The 16,775-nt window shown below is 45.8% G+C and overlaps 1 protein-coding gene and 1 pseudogene across 3 annotated transcripts in view; one reads left to right on the top strand and one right to left on the bottom strand.

The window, feature by feature from the left end:
• The window catches only part of LOC129151759 (uncharacterized), a 29,336-nt pseudogene extending 20,830 nt beyond the window's left edge, over positions 1 to 8,506 (top strand).
• Positions 1 to 16,775, bottom strand: part of KANK1 (KN motif and ankyrin repeat domains 1) — a 178,319-nt gene that overhangs the window by 122,111 nt on the left and 39,433 nt on the right. Inside the window, exon 1 of one of the 3 annotated variants that reach the window (XM_054727751.1) lies at positions 448 to 550. The exons of the other annotated variants lie outside the window; for them this stretch is intronic. The gene's annotated coding sequence lies outside the window, so the exon portion shown is untranslated. Of the gene's footprint in view, positions 1 to 447; positions 551 to 16,775 lie in introns of those variants that run through there. 3 annotated transcript variants of the gene reach the window in all.

A 16,775-nucleotide genomic window follows, 5' to 3' on the forward strand; every position in this document is an offset into this window, starting at 1 on the left:
AAAGAATCCGGTTGAGGGAAAGGTGATGGAGAAATAGTCCTTTCTAGGCTGCAGACCTGCAGGGAAGGGGAATCAACCGTGTGTGAGAGCCGGCTATGCAGTTCAGGGAGCCAAGGACAGTGAAGTTCTTTTCCTGCTGGGGTGGAAGGGGCAGGCCAGAGCCAAAGAGCACCCGGCATCTCATGCAAACACAAGTCTCCTTGGCTTTAGGTCACGGCTAGTGCTTGCTCTTGGGGTGTATCTTCACCATCACGTCAAAGACGTAGGCCGCTCCTCGTGGCCTTTCACCTTCACGTCCACTGCTGTTCTCCGTGCGCTTACCAATATGCATCAGTCAGCTCGTGGGTACCATCCATTTCATCGTCTAACATTGGTCATTTCACTCAGACCACCCCATAAAAAAACACATGGCCTTTCTCTTAAAAGTAGCTCCCCTTGAAGACTCACTCTATAAATGGCAGTCCCTTGGGATTAACCGCGGGATCCTTTCCAAGTCATCCCTCTCCGTCATCCTTTACTCCAAGATCAGTCCACCACAGCGTTCCCTTGTCTGTCCTACCTCTCTCTACCTCTTTTTCATTCCAATCCACCGCTATCACCAAATTCTTTGGCACCCCTACCTGCTTGTAACAGCAGGCTCTGACCTGTTCTTATTCTCTCTCTGCGGATCACCATCTATCCTCTCTCTCTTGCAGACAGCTGCTTCCATCCTATGTCCTGTATAACCTTGAACAGTCAGTCCCCTGTTTCCTGGGTCTCAGTTCTCTTCACTGTAAAACTGGATTTGGTGTTGTCCATCCTCACTGTGTTTTGAAGGCATATGTCCCTGGGCTTGGATCCTGGCCTAGGCACATGCAGAACTTAGACAAATTCTATTTCCTCAAAACTCAGTGTGTTATGCATAAAATGGGAATAATATCACCTACCCTTGCGGTTGCTGTAAGAATAAGGGCTGTGAGATCTTGCACCTGACATACAGCAGGTACTCAACCAATAGTCATTCCCACCCTACCTTACAGAATTATCTCCAACTTTGAAGCTCTCTGTTCTAATTTCCAAGTCTTGCATTCTATTACATCCTTATCCATGGTGGTAATAAATTTCTCTTCCATAAAACAAACAAACAAAACACCAAACATACAAAACACAAAGTTCAGTCTAGATCTGCTTTATCTTATCTTCCTCCAATTTCCAACAAACACCCTCTGTTCTAATCAGATAAGTCTTTGCTCCAAAGAATGCATACACCCTGCCTTTGCAGCTATCATTCCCCAGGCAAGATACAGCTTTTCTTATCCCTTCTGGCAAGGCCCAGATCCAGTTCTGGCAATGCCCACCCACCTTTCAGACAATTTAACCCTCACACTGAGAGGGTTAACAGAACTATCCATTGTCTTGTGTTTATTGAGCTAGTTGTCCAATTTGAAAAGGACTATTCTGATTATTTTAAGTTAGTCTTGCACTTCAGCATGGACAACATTAGGATTTTTACAAATCCGGGATTTTTTGCATCAGCTCTGCAAATGCTTTTGAAATTTACAAGCATTCGTGCCGTAAGGTAAGATTCTTATTCATTACACCATTTTCTTTTTCTCAATAAAAAATTTATTGTGGTAAAATATAGATAATGTAAAATTTAACATCTTAACCATTTTTTGAAGTACGCAGTTCAGTGATATTACACGCATTCACACTGTTGTGCACCAAGTTCACACAAGAAACTTATTCCACCATCACGAGTAGACCTTCACACACAATCCAGGGGCCTCTACATGGAGCCAGGAGATGAGCTCCAAGTACGTCCAATGTGCGCAGATTTTGTGTCAAAGCGGATGTGTTCTAATTCCAAACAAACATTTTATGTCCAAACTCCCAGCAACAGCAGGGATGACTCACAGCGGGGAAAGACTGTTTCTTAGACTCTTAACTCAAAAAAGATGGTTGAAGCCCCAAGACTAAATGAAAATTCTAAGGGGACGGAGTAGAAGATAGTGAAGGATGAAGGGAGGCAGAGGAAGAACAAATAAAGGAGGCACAGAGGGGTGGTTACAGAGGTAGGAGAGAGACCAAGAGAGTGGAGAGGCACATTAGCCCAAAGATAGATGAGTGACGTCAAAGGCTGCAATTTTTTATTATATAGGTAACAGTGAGATGGATATCCTCAAACACACCATTAAGTATTTGTTAGGGATAAGGACATGGGTCAGAGGTATGGAAAGTACATGGATTTGATATTGTTGATAACTCACCCTATACAATGTTTCAGCCACTCTATGCTCTAGCGGTACATGAGTAGTACACTTCTCCGCACTCCCTCTAAAACGGTGTAATATTATATTTTTAAATACCCTATTTTATAGATTTTAAAAGTTCATTTTCATTAGCATATCTGAGTTTGAACATTTTTTACTTTTTTGCGCTTCTTGTGTATGTCCTTTACTTTTCTGTTAGAACGCTCGTCTTACTCATTTGTTGTACTGTTTTGTCTATCAGAGATATTACTAACTTAGTACCCTAATAATGGAGAGAAGATGGTATATTCATTGGGAACCTTTGGCTACAAGGAGCAAAGCCCATTCAAGCCTATCAGGGTCGGAAAGCATCCTTACCATAAGGTCATGGGGTCGCCTTGTATCAGGATGCTACATACAAACTTTGCCTTGTGTGTTGCAAATATGTGTTCCTCATTTTTAAAATTTTATCTCTAAAATGGAAACACCACTACTTCACTGGTCTATTCCGAGGGTTTAAAGAACATGCAGGTAAAGTCATGACTGGAAGTAATCACTGTTAAAACAAACAAGAAATTGTTGTTACTAAGGTGCCTTTTTTTTTTTTTTTTCAAATCCTCACCTGAAGAATGCTTTTTTAAATTGATTTTTTAGAGAGAGTGAAAGGAAAAAACACTGATGTGAGAGAGAGGAAAGGAAAAAACACTAATGTGCCTCCCACATGTGCCCGACCTGGGATCAAACCTGCCAGGTGGCTGTTGACTGGAGCATCGATCCCTGCACCAAAAGGCTGTGGGTTGGATTCCCTGTCAGGGCACATACCTAAGGTGCCTTAGTCTTACAATCCTTACAAAGAGCCCATTAGGCAGGTGCTGTCATTCCTCTTTTCCAGGTAAAATGTAACAGGCATCCACAGTTAGCAAATTTATAATTAGGTTTTTATTTTACAAATAAGCTTTGTACGTATTGATCTATTTTTCTTGATTTCAAAGAGGAAGGGAGAGGGAGAGACAGACAGAAACATCAATGATGAGAGAGAATCATTGATCTCGATCGGCTGCCTCCTGCAAGCCCCCTACAGGGGGGGATCAAGCCCGCAAACCAGGCATGTGCCCTGACCGGGAATCGAACCGTGACTTTCTGGTTCATAGGTTGATGCTCAACCACTGAGCCACACCAATTGGATGCCATCCATTCGTTTAAGTTCCATGTGAAAACTCTCTTCTTCTCCCTCCTCTGTGATGTTGTATCTTTATGCTTAAGTGCCATTTTGGTAACAAGATAAATATTTATGTTTAGAAACCAAAGCCACTTTATCAGTCACTACAAACCCAACCCCAGGACAGGTACCTGACTTTCTAACATTCCAAATACCATTCAAGGTTCTTCGGCAGCTCGTCCGTTAGTGATGCCTGCAGTGACAGTACACACCTGAACCTGTGCTCTTGTCAGGGGTGAAGCAGCACTGTGCTATGTAAATATTTTATGTACTCCTTGAAATTCTAGATGAAGAAGCATTCACAGATCCTCTGCAACCCCCTGGTTGCCCTGACAGCATTGTAAAACATATATATTTTTCGTTGATTTCAGAGAGCAAGGGAGGAGAGAGATAGAAACGTCCATGATGAGAGAGAATCATTGATCAGCAGCCTCCTGCATGCATGCTCCACACTGAGGATTAAGCCCGGACCAGGTTCATATGTCAACCCTCAGCCACTGAGCCACGCCAGCCGAGCCCTGATAGCATTTTTTGGGATTAATGCCGTGTGCAAGCTTTACCATCTTCACCTGTTTGCAGGTACAGGCACTGTATTAAATCAAGCTCTAACAGTAAAACTCCAGGAGTCAGAGTGCTCTGCTATTGGTCCTTCCCCTTGGACAGGCTTGTCACCTTAGCATAGCTCAGACCTGTATCTCAAATAAAAGTTAAATATACAGAGCGGAGAGAAAACAGTTGTCTAGAGAGCTCTGTTTTCTAACAGATAATGGTAGGGTAAGGATCATTTTTCCCATGAACATCCAAGCACAATTTCTTCAAATGGAAAAGCATGTGGTAATATCCAACATGGTAACGGGTATTTTCAAATTTCATAATTAATTTTTCCTTAAAAACCTTGCACTAATGTTAACAATATAGAAACAGCTAGATTTATACATCTATGTATGTTTTTTTAAAAATCAACTATGGGCCCACAACCTCTGCTCTGTGTTCAGAGTATGTTGTGGGACCGGGCATGCCTGTACCAATAAACCCTTTGCTTTTTGCATGAGAAGCCTCTCTTGGTGCTTTGTGAGTGCGGCCAGCGTTCCGGGCGTTACATTTGGAGGTCCCACCGAGATTGCTGCAGCCGCCTTCAGGCTCCAACAGACGCTTCTTGGGGTAAGTAATGGCGCCTCTCGGATAGCGATCGCTTGTCCTTGTCTTCTGTTTGCTGTTTAGTTTGAGGGTTAAGGCTAGCAAATCTGTTTGGTCTGGTGGCTGTCGGGGAGGGGCGTAAGTCTCCCCCGACTGCGACGACAGACGTGTCCTCGGGTCGCAAGCCACATCCCTGGGGGACGCCCTGGTGGAATCTGGGGAGGCCCAGGGACGCCTGGAATCCTCCCATCTGGGGAGGCCCAGGGGCGCCTGGAATCCTCCCATCTGGGGAGGCCCAGGGGCACCTGGAATCCTCCCATCTGTTAGAGTACTCTGAAATTCTGTTGCCAGCCAGGTCAATTGGTGCTGTGAGACCTTTTGGATTTTTGTCTGAGCGTGTTGTGTTCGTCCTTGTCTTCTGTTCAATGTTTACTGTCATTTGTATGGTTCTTGTCATGGGTCAGTCCACCTCCACTCCTCTGTCCCTGACCTTGGATCATTGGTCAGAAAGCCTTTCTGGCTCCTCAGTTCTCTCCCCAGGACCCTGCCGACGACGTCGCAGACCGTGATGTTGCCTGTGAAACCAGCTACCCCTTCCCCGCCGCCCTCGATCCCTCCCGTCCACCCGGACTCACAACCTGATCTGATCCTTTTAGACTCTCCTCCGCCCTATCCTAGGTTAACAGGTCTCGTGGAGCCCTTAATGTTCTCCCGTCAACCCATTTGGGATGGCTGTCAGCAACTCCTGGGAACCCTCTTCACCACTGAGGAGAGAAACTAGGCTCCTAGAGGCGCGGAAAAATGTTCCCGGGCGGGACGGACAACCAACGCAATTGCAAGACCGCATTGACGACATCTTCCCCCTGCGCCGCCCAGACTGGGACCCTAACACCCCGGAAGGTAGGGAGCATCTGTCCTCCTACCGCCAGGCTCTTGTGGCAGGTCTCCGGGCAGCCTCCAGGCGGCCCACCAATTTGGCTAAGGTAAGGGAAGGCGTTCAGGGGCTCCCCCGAATCGCCCACAGTCTTTTTAGAGAGGTTAATGGAGGCCTATCGGAGGTTTACGCCCTTTGATCCGCAATCAGAGGAACAGAAGGCCTCGGTGGCCATGGCCTTTATTGGCCAATCAGCTGCGGATATAAGGCGTAAACTACGGTGCCTTGATGGGCTCCAGGATTTGACTCTCAGAGACCTAGTTAAGGAGGCAGACAAGGTTTTTCACAAAAGGGAGACAGAGGAGAGACAAGGCATTGACTAAAATCCTGGCCACAGTAGTTAGTAACACAAGAGAAAGGAAGTAGAAAGGGAGGAGACCTGGGTCCACGATGGCGGTCAGATTTGGACTCGGACCAGTGCGCATATTGCAAGGAGAAGGGCCATTGGAAAAGAGACTGTCCCAAAAGGTCCAGGACATGACGGCATGGCTTGAGGAATACCCAGATGCTTGGGCCGAGAAAGCCGGGCTAGGGCTGGCAGAAAATCAACCCCCAATGGTGGTTACCTTGAAGACCTCTGCAGTCCCAATTCGAGTCAGGCAGTACCCCATGAGTAGGGAGGCTCGGGAAGGAATCAGACCACATATTCAGAAGCTAATCCAGGAGGGGGTTTTGAGGCCCTGCCAGTCAGCCTGGAACACACCACTCCTCCCTGTCAAGAAGCCAGGAACGGGAGACTACCGACCAGTACAGGATCTGAGGGAGATTAACAGTAGGGTACAGGACATACATCCCACTGTACCTAACCCCTACAACCTTCTAAGCACCCTCCAACCTGACAGAACCTGGTATACTGTATTAGATTTGAAGGATGCTTTCTTCTGTCTACGGCTTTGTGAAAGCAGCCAACCATTGTTTGCCTTTGAATGGACTGATCCAGAGGCCGGGATAGCGGGGCAACTGACCTGGACAAGGCTACCCCAGGGCTTTAAGAATTCACCCACCATTTTCGATGAGGCCCTCCACCAGGACCTGGGTCCCTTCAGAACCCGACACCCGGAGGTGACTCTGCTCCAGTATGTAGACGACCTACTGTTGGCTGCACCGTCTCAGGAGGAATGTGAGTATGGGACCCGTTCCCTATTGCAAGAGCTTGCTCAGCTGGGGTACCGGGCATCAGCTAAGAAGGCCCAGATATGTAGGCGGGAAGTAACTTTCCTAGGATATACTCTCCGGGAAGGAAAGCGGTGGTTGACGGAGGCACGGAAAAAGACTGTTGTGCAGATTCCCGTACCTGCCTCCAGGAAACAACTCCGAGAGTTCCTGGGGACGGCCGGGTTCTGTAGACTATGGATCCCGGGGTTTGCGTCATTAGCCGCCCCACTTTATCCACTTCTAAAAGGGGATGCGGAATTTTCCTGGGGGCCAGAACAGCAGCAGGCCTTTGATGACATCAAGAGGGCCCTATTGTCAGCCCCAGCACTGGCACTCCCCGATGTTGAGCCGAGAAGTCCTAACTCAGACCTTGGGACCTTGGAGGAGGCCAGTGGCCTATCTGTCCAAATGTCTGGACTCAGTAGCAGGAGGATGGCCCCGTTGTTTGAAAGCTATAGCTGCCGCTGCTCTGTTGGCCAAAGATGCTGATAAATTGACTTTGGGACAAAAATTGACCATCATAGCCCCGCATACTCTGGAAAGCGTCATCAGGCAGCCCCCAGACCGATGGCTCTCAAATGCACGCATCACCCATTATCAGAGCATTTTATTGGATAAGGATCGGGTAACCTTCGGGCCCCCGTCTACCTTAAACCCTGCCACCCTGCTCCCGGACGAAGCTGCGAATCCGGTCTTGCACTCCTGCCAGGACATCTTGGCAGAGGAAGCAGGAATTCGCCGCCACCTGAAGGACCTTCCATTACCTAACTCAGAAGTAACCTGGTTCACGGACGGTAGCAGCTTCCTGCGAGATGGTAAGAGACATGCGGGGGCGGCGGTAGTCAGCAGAACTAAGACCATATGGTCAGCAGGGCTGCCAGAAGGGACCTCAGCCCAGAAAGCGGATCTAATCGCTCTCACGAGAGCCTTAGAATTAGCTAAAGGAAAAAAAAAAAGGCCACCATCTACACTGACAGCCGCTATGCGTTTGCTACTGCTCATGTACATGGGGCCATATACCAGCAAAGAGGACTACTAACCTCAGCCGGAAAGGACATTAAGCATAAGGCTGAAATCCTTAGGCTACTGGCGGCAGTTCTGCTGCCCACCGAATTGGCTATAGTCCATTGCCCCGGTCATCAGAAAGGATCAGACCCCATAGCCGCAGGGAACCGGCGGGCAGATGAGGAAGCAAAGACAGCAGCCCTTCGAGGGGCAGAAGTTCTAGCACTAATAACTGAGACCCAAGAGGAGAATCTGACACCCACAACTGTTACAGCATGTTCATCAGCTCACTCATCTAGGTGCCAGAAAATGCAAGAACTGCTGAGGGAGCAACCCTTTTCCTTAACTGCTACAGAAAACAAGAGGCTGACGGAACAAGTGGCTAAGAATTGTCAAGCCTGCCAGGTTGTGAATGCACATCCATCCCAAACCTCAGAGGGAAAGAGACTAAGGGGGAATAGGCCTGGCCAATTCTGGGAAGTGGACTTTACTGAAATCAGGCCAGCCAAGTATGGGTTAAGATTTCTCTTAGTTTTTGTAGATACTTTCTCAGGATGGGTAGAGGCCTACCCCACCCGGAGGGAAACAGCCCAAGTGGTGGTAAAGAAGATTATGGAAGAACTTTTTCCTCGGTTTGGACTTCCCCAGGTAATTGGGTCAGACAATGGACCTGCTTTCGTGGCCCAGGTAAGTCAGGGAGTGGCCAGGGTGTTGGGGATTAATTGGAAATTACATTGTGCCTATCTTCCCCAAAGTTCAGGGCAGGTAGAGAGAATGAATAGAACCATTAAGGAGACCTTAACTAAATTGACCTTAGAGACTGGCGTTCAGGACTGGACCTTGCTCCTGCCTTATGCTCTGTTTCGGGCTCGAAACACGCCCTCGTCCTCTATCTCACCCCTTTTGAAATTCTGTATGGAACCCCACCTCCGGTCTCAAGAATATCACCCATTCTAGGTAAAGACTCATTACCCTATACCCCTCTGCTTGCCAGGTTAAAGGCTCTGGAAGGGATCCAGTAATTTGTCTGGAAGCCGTTGGCCTCCGCTTATCAACCAGGAGACCTTAGAGTGCCCCACTCATTCCGAGTCGGAGACTCGGTGCTCGTAAGAAGACACCAGACTCACAGCCTAGAGCCCCGGTGGGAAGGACCCTACGTGGTGCTGCCGACCACCCCGACAGCAGTAAAAGTAGATGACATCACGTCTTGGATCCATGCCTCCCATCTCAAGCCTGCGCCGCAGCAGCCGGGACCAGAATGAACGGTAGAAAAGACTGACAGTATTAGACACTTGGGATCTGGGAGCAGTAGAAGACCCCACCAAACTCCCCCTGCTCATACGAGATGATGGGCACCATCCCAGCGGTGCCCATACCTCAGGGTGCAGTGATTCCCGCCAGGGGTGTGTTCTCGGTAACATTGAATTTTATGTATGCCCCGAGGAAGGGAGGGAATGAGGAAAAATAAGGACCTGTGGGGGGGCCTGAATCTCTATATTGTGCTGCTTGGGGGTGTGAAACAACAGGGGCAGCCTGGTGGATACGAGGTCCCCCAAGGGACTGGATACAGGTATTGAGGAATATCACGGGAAGAGCCAGCACTGATTGTGAAATAGGATCCCCTTGTGGGACAGGCATTCTATGTAACGGGTTAAACATTTCCCTCACTGAGAACGGGAAAAAAATCAGAGAATCTACAGACATGGGGTCTTAGATTCTATACTCTGGGCTATGATTATAGATTATGGTTTACAATAAGACTGAGACAGGAAGCTGTCCCCGTACCTGTGGGCCCAAACCTTGCCCTTCGCCCACCAGCATCACTTTAATCAGGCAGCAATACTCAGCATTAGATGAATCTGAAGGTCTCTAGGATTAGAGACCGGCCACAGAAAAAGGGGGGAATGAAGAGTTGTAAAATCATAAAAGCCAGCATTTCAGTAAGGGCCTGAGGTCAGTTGAAGACAAGGTCAGTTGAAGACAATTAGAATAAGTCAGCCAAGAACTTTGAGATAGAAACCAGATAGCCATCTATGGCTGGGGGGAACTGATACCAAGAGTTTGTGCATAGATAAAGAAAAATGTTTATATGTCAACAGACTTAATTGTCTTAACTATTCCAGGAAGCAGAAAACCTGCTGTGGAAAGTTACCGGGTTGTAAAATGGAAAGACCCTGCCCCCTAAAGTGTATTTAACCTGTGTTCAAACCCTGCTTCAGGGCCCACAACCTCTGCTCTGTGTTCAGAGTATGTTGTGGGACCGGGCATGCCTGTACCAATAAACCCTTTGCTTTTTGCAAAAAAAAAAAAAAAAAAATCAACTATGAGATACACTCTCAAACTGTTATACGGTTCCAGGAGAAAAAAATAAAATAAATATACTCAATTTTTAAAATTTTGTACAGAGGATCAAGAAAATACCTTTTTTCCTTTAGGATTAATAAATCAGAAATGAAATGTCTGACTGACTGCTATCCATGCAAACGATACTGCTAATACTTTTTTTTTTTTTAACCTCGACTGCTTGGCAAAGGCCAAAAAAAGTCACACTTGAGAGAGATTACAGAGGGAATAAAGGGCACTCAGGCATCCAAAGCAACTTCCTTTCCTAATATCTAGATATATAAAGTAGGGAGAATATTTCCACTTGAAGCAAAGGAAACAAAGGCCAATTTTTTTTCTTTTTTACTGTTCAGATCGGAAACTGGATGGAGGGTTTGGTCCCCAGTTGGGGCAAGAACAGAAGGCAACCAATGATGGGGTTACCATTTGGCTCAGATCTACCCTTTAAACCACAAGCCCCAGGACAGAAACCTCCGGATTCTCCAGTGTTTCTCCTCCTTCCGTTCTCTGTAGAGGAAGTGACCACATCTGGGGGTGGCCGGGGATGAGGGGGCAGGAGGCCCCTCGCTGTACTCTGAGTGAGGGAATGACGTTCTAGCAGGTAATGACCAGCAGGTGGCGCTGTCAGGTGGTTTGGAAGATACCATAAGGAGCTTCAGTGTGTGTTCTTATCCCTAAAGTTTAAATGAGAAATATCTTAACCTTCCCAGAGAATTATTTATAAAGGCACTGTTAGCCTGGCTGCTGTGGCTCAGTGGTAGAGCATCGACCTATGAATCAAGAGGTCTCAGTTGGATTACACATCAAGGCACATGCCCCAGTTTCAGGCTTGATCCCCAGTAGGGGGCGTGCAGGAGGCAGCTGATCAATGATTCTCTCTCGTGGATGTTTCTATCTCTCCCTCTCCCTTTAAAAACCAATAGAAACACATATATTTTTTAAAATTTAAATTTTTAACAAGCTTTCAGAGGATGAATGATGCTGGCCCAGGCACCATAGTTTGAGAACCATTCATTAAGCTTATCCTTTGCTATTATCTAGAATATTATCTTCTCTGATTAATTTACTACATAAAACAGACGTCTCTTACTAAAGGACTAAGAATGTGGCTTTTGTTATCAACCATCTGACTTACCTCAAGCAAGTACTATACTAGCTTTCTCTGTGCTTTAACTTTCCCTGTGTACAGTGAAAATACCTACCTCCATAATACTGTAAATCTGATTGGAGGGTTATTACTATGTAACTTTAAGGATGTCACCAAATGATCAGCTATGGCCTTGTCTTTTAGAATATTGCTGACTGCTTTAATCGAAATACTTTGTAACATTTAAGCTAAGTACCAGAGATCTCTCATTTACCAGGCAAGATGGGAGAAAACTTTATATATATATTTTTTAAAAAGAGCCTGGTCAGAGTGGCTCAGTTGGCCGAGCATTTCCCTGTGCACTAAAAGGTTGTGGTTTGATTCCCGGGTCGGGCACACGCCTGGGTAGAGGGTTTGGTCCCCAGTTGGGGCGTGAACAGAAGGCAACCAATGGCAACCAATGAATGTTTCTCTCTCTCCTCTCCTCTCCTCCCTTCCCCTCCCCTCCCCTCCTCTTCTCTTCTCTTCCCTCCCTCCCTCCCTCCCTCTCTTTAAGCATGTCCTCCAGTGAGATTTAAAAATAAACAAACAAAAAAATAAACTAGATAAAACCTAGCAAATGTTATCTATCTCAAAATTATGAATACTCTGAAAAGATGCTTTTAATTCTTCCTCGTGAAAACAAATGACTTCAAGTTCTGCCGCGTGTATAAAGACAGAATGCAACACATACAGACTCCCATTTAAAATATATATACACTTAAAAAAGAGAGTAGTAGTATTTTCAATAAAGAACTATAAAACAAAGGCTTCTTCCCTGCTGAGAATGGGGCAGTGCAGGTGCTGGTTTCAATATTAACAATCATGTAACTGCCACATTTCGCTCTAGGGAAGAAAGAGAGGAAACCGAGGCCGGTTGCCCAGAATGCCCCCGTCAACTGGGTCAAGCTGTAAAGTGTGCCAAGGGAATGTACTCTCAAGCCTCATTAGCTATCAGAGCCCGGGCTCTGGTATTTCAGCACAGACAGCTGGCGCCCTGCCCAGTCACCATCCTACTGCTCCTCAGCCTTCCGGAATGTTAGGCCCAGAACTCCTGTCACCTTTCCCGAGAGAGGAGTGAGTCTGAGGTGAGCCATTCAAATAAGTGCAGCCCAAGGGCCAAGGCAAGAGGATGCTAGTTATGCCTCGATGAGTCCTACTTCTGTCGGGCAAGATGACTCCTTCCACTCGCAAGACAACCCGGGTTCCCATGGCAAGCACCCTGGAAGCACAGAGCAGAGGTGGGTGGGCACAGCCCCCCTGATCCTCCTGCCTGACCCCTCCAAGCACCTCCTAGCGTTCTCCTCTGAGCCTCTAATTGAAGCTCGGTTCAATGACAAAAACAACAAGTGTCCATCTACTGTTACCCCAGGCTGATAGTCAAGTCTCAGAGGGCGCATGCATCTCCATCTCCATTACCGTGTAACGGAGGAAGCCTGACCCTTCTCCATCAATCACTCTTACAAGGAAGTCATTCCTGTCTTTGCAGGCAGGATTTTTAAAGCGAACATCCATCAATCTCAGGGGAGAGGGGTGAGTTAGAAAACACGGTCGACCATTTTCCTATCATCTTTAAAATAAGAAGAAAATGCCTCTGACGTCATCATCCCTGCTACCCTCACCACCTTCCTTTTCTCACTGGCAGTGACTTACATTACTTCTGGCCTAAAAAAATTTGGCTTATTTATTGGATACATTTAGAGACTGGTAAGGCAGCAAATTTAATTTCTTGATCTAAGCCCTCCACATTCACAAGTTCTCTCTTGTTCTTTGATGTGAAGACTGCCTTTGGTGATGGCGTTAACTCCTTAGGAGGGAAAGGAAGCACCTATCCGGATATGACGGCATCAAGGTTTCTGCGAGTCAGACTCTTCCGCCTGCCAGTAATTAAAATCTGCACCAGCTCAAGTATTTTTTTTCTCAAAATGTGCTGGAAACAAATGACGAGTCCCTGTTAAACCTCACCTTCACTGTACTAGGATACAGATTGTAGTCAGACAAGATGGCAAAGAATGAAAAAGCAAGTCCTAAAGAGATCTGCCACTTGATACAACCTCACCACGTCCTAGACCAACAAGAAATCATATTTCAGCCCTGGCCTGCATGGCTCAGTTAGTTGGGCGCTGTTCCGTGCACCAAAAGGTTGCTGATTCGATTCCCAGTCGGGGCACATGTTGTGGTTGTGGGTTTGATCCCCGGTTGGGGCGTGAGCAGGAGGCAGCTGATCGATGTTTCGCTCTCGTGTCAATGTTTCTCTCTCTCTCTCTCTCTCTCAAAAAAAAAAAAATCAATTAAAAAATAAAATAAAATAAATCATATTTCAGAAATTTTCTAAAAGAAAGAACGGAAGATCTTTCTGCTAGAAACAGCCATTGTTAGCTCATCAGTTAAAACATACTGATGCAAAGAATGCACTGGCATACTAAAAATTCCTGCTTGACATGTATAGGTGTCCCAAAAAAATGGATCCACACTTCAATAGCTGATAGCTCAATTCTGAAAATGAAATGTTTTTTAATAAACACTGCCTTTCTAATTATTCAAAGTGTGTGCATACATTTTTTGGGACACCCTATATGTCCTTTAAAAATTACATATGTATTTGTAATCACTATTTATTGCAAAAACAAGGTGGAGATATGTAAGTGGAGGAAAAACACTGACTTTCCAGTTCCAACTTGTTTTAAACCAAAATACCTGACAAAAGGAACATGGACATGTCCTCCCAGCGACCTCCTGGGCGGAGCGGCAAACACACGCGCTCCCAGGCTGTGCTGCACCTACCCCCACGAGTTAACTGGAAGAATGTCTCGGGGTGAGTTTAGGACTTGATTTTATGAGCCAAAAAGATGAAGACCAATATCTGCGTCCTTACCAAATACTCATCCAGCACTTTCCTAAAAACGCATCTTTATTTTCTAAATCATCTGTGTACTGCCTTTAAACAAAATCAATTGCCTTTAATTTTTCTGATAAATTAAGAAACATCTCACTTTAGGTGTCTAAATTTCTCAGCTGAGGTTCTGTGCTCCAATTGCATTTCAGCGTTCATTAAAAAAAGCAGAACTATGTGGTTTCTTATTGTAAATTTACATGGGATTACAAGTGCCTGGTTTTCACTTAATTTTAATGCATACCTTGCTGTTTCCTTACTAGAAATGTATTCTCTCTTTAATTTTTATTTTATTTTAAAGTGAAACATGGCTATTTCCTTGCATATTAAAAAAAAAAGAAAAGAAAAAAAGCAACCTGCCTTATTCAACAACATGGGATCTCCTTTATTTAAATCTTAACAATCAATGCATTCCTAAGGCTTTTTATGTTATTACTAGAGGCCTGGTGCATGGATTCGTGCACTGGGAGGGAGGGGGGGCCGGGGGAACCCTCGGGGAACATCTGACTGCTGGCTTAGGCCTGATCCCTCAGGGGGATCAGGCCTAAGCCAGCAGTCAGACATCCCTCTCACAGCCCGGGGCTCTTGCAGTCTGGGAACCCTCACTCCTTACCACCCGCCTGCAGTGGAGGCAGGAGAGTCTCCCGCCATGGCTGCTGCACTCGCCAGCCATGAGCCCGGCTTCTGGCTGAGTGGCGCTCTCCCTGTGGGAGCACACTGACCACCAGGGGTAGCTCCTGCGTTGAGCATCTGCCCCCTGGTGGTCAGTGTGCATCATAGCGACCGGTCGTTCTGTCATTTGGTTGATTTGCATATTAGGGTTTTATTATATAGGATTATACATATTTCCCCAGTGTGGGTGTTCAGAATTTTCATTTAAGAAGGGCTCCAACATTAGAACAAATCCATGAACATGTGGTGCCAAAGGAACACTAGGTAACTTCTGCACCGCCACAACCTCTAGCAATTGTCAACAATGCCCCTGGTGAAGGTTTTCTCTGGCTCTGGCGTGTACATAGCGGTATCAAGTAGCACTGTTTGCCTTGGTAACAATGCCTTTTCTTGTGGAGGAGACACATGACACCACTTTGTCACACAAACACCCCACAGAGGAGCGGGTCCAGGATGGAGCCTGCAGCTGGGTGTGGGAGCACCAGAACCATCCATCCCCTCCCCCCTCTATGGGCTGGTCTACAGGGAGTCGGACACTCACAGACCACCATGGGGGTGGACACGGGTCCCTCCCATTTTTAAAAGGTATCAAACCAGTAAAATGCATCAAGGGCCTTTAGAGTGGTTACAGTTTTAAAAATAAATAAAACTTCTGACCCTATAATTTTACTTCTAATAATACACACTAAGAAAATGTTTAAAAATAAAACCCACAGACTTAGACACAAACATATTCACTGCCCAACTATTACAGAACCAAAAGTCAGAAACTTAAAAAATTGTTAATTAAATTATTATGCAGACATTAAGCAGTTATGAAGAGTTTATTAAGATGAGTAAATACTTAGTTTGTAAAGTTAAGTGAAAACTGGGTATGCAGTTTGAAGAGTTGACATAAAAATATGTAAATAATTGAAAAGAACTACATCCATTTCTTAATAGTTTGTTCTTGGTCTAAAAGCAATCTTATGAAACTGATTTTTAAAACTTCTGAAACTTAAATGTGGTGAGAATGAATAAAGAAATGTGTGTTAAAAGCTTACCACCACTGGCATATAGTTCCCTAAGAGAAATGTACGCTATTATCACACAGGACCACCTTCTACCGCACACCTGACCTACTAGTCTGGGACTTTAGCCAAATCACAACTTCTGAGCTTTGTCTGCCCTCCTGTAAAGTGGGAATGATCATAGTTACCTCTTAGGGGCAAAGATGAAATAAAACAAAAAATGCAACGTGCTGAGCTTAGGCACTCAATGAAATGATAGTTCTCTTTCTTTCTCTTAGAAGATAGACATTTCGTTCATGCTGGATAGTCTTGTGCCAATTTTAAAAATTACCTCTAAATTCAATACACACGGGCACTGAAAGTCACAGAACAACAAGAACATACTCAAATGAGAAGGTCTGGCTCTGACAAGCTCATGCCCTGCTCCAGGGGCCCAACAGCCTTTAAAATGGGCCAACACTGCACTCAAGTTCTACGAGAAAAGGACTGAAGAGTGTGCCTTTCCAAAGAAAACATTCATTCCCAAACATGCGCTTCATTTATATGGCAGTTCCAAACTGGGAAATACTGCAGACGCTTTCTTTACTGGCTCCTCTCTATGCAGAAGGGACTTAAGCGAGTGGTGTTCTGCACAAGAAATCTTTAAAGGCTGAATGGGAGCAAACATGAAACCAGTCTTTCCTGTTGCAAGAACTATGGGTTAAGTCTCAAAGATGGCGCTGCTACCATTTCCTCCCCAGTAGTAATGAGATAGGAAAGGTGGATGTGTGGGTGGGGAAGATCTTCCGAGGCAGGAATGGTCTCTGGTTTATTTAAATTACAAAAACTTTGCTTAACATGCCTAGTGGTCTTTAAGAGGATATTGGCACGAATTTGCAAAGGAACAACAGAGTCAGACTGTGGTGTCTCTTCTACTCCCACAGACATATTAGTGCAAGGTGAGGCCGGTCACCATTCTAGCCACACCAAGCCTCTTCTCCATAAAGCTGTCCCACCCACACTCCTTGCTACCTGAACAGCTATGTTTGTGCCAAGTGATGAAGTCAAAAC

Source organism: Eptesicus fuscus, chromosome 15, assembly GCF_027574615.1.
Source record: "Eptesicus fuscus isolate TK198812 chromosome 15, DD_ASM_mEF_20220401, whole genome shotgun sequence".
Taxonomy (NCBI): Eukaryota; Metazoa; Chordata; class Mammalia; order Chiroptera; family Vespertilionidae; genus Eptesicus; species Eptesicus fuscus.